The sequence below is a fragment of the Theobroma umbraticum genome, unplaced genomic scaffold, assembly GCF_002168275.2.
Source record: "Theobroma umbraticum cultivar Fairchild unplaced genomic scaffold, ASM216827v3 scaffold_251.0, whole genome shotgun sequence".
Classification (NCBI taxonomy): Eukaryota; Viridiplantae; Streptophyta; class Magnoliopsida; order Malvales; family Malvaceae; genus Theobroma; species Theobroma umbraticum.
In genome coordinates, this window is record NW_018397292.1 from 299,344 (window position 1) to 299,745 (window position 402).

Consider the following 402-nt stretch of genomic DNA (forward strand, 5'->3'; position numbering starts at 1 on the left):
ACTCATCACAAAGACATTCATATTCATCTTGAAGTTCATCCATAGAAATGTCATTGGAAACATAACATACCTCAAGTTCATCATCTCTTGCCATTAGACATAAATTTGCTCTTTCTTCCATTTTCTCTTCTTCAGTATCTGAACTTGAAACATCGTTGTCTGACCAAGTTGCAACCATCATTGGCTTCTTTGATTTTTTGTTTTTCTTTAGAGTTTCTTCCTTCAGCAAGGAACATTTAGACCTGAAGTGTCCAAGCTTCTTGCATTCAAAGCATATAAGCTCTTTTTTCTTATTGGACTCATTTTTATTTTTGGTTCTACATGAAAAACCTTGATATCTTTTGTACCCTTTCTTAGCCCATCTCTTGTCTCTTTGTCCCATAAGTTTTCTGAATCTTCTTG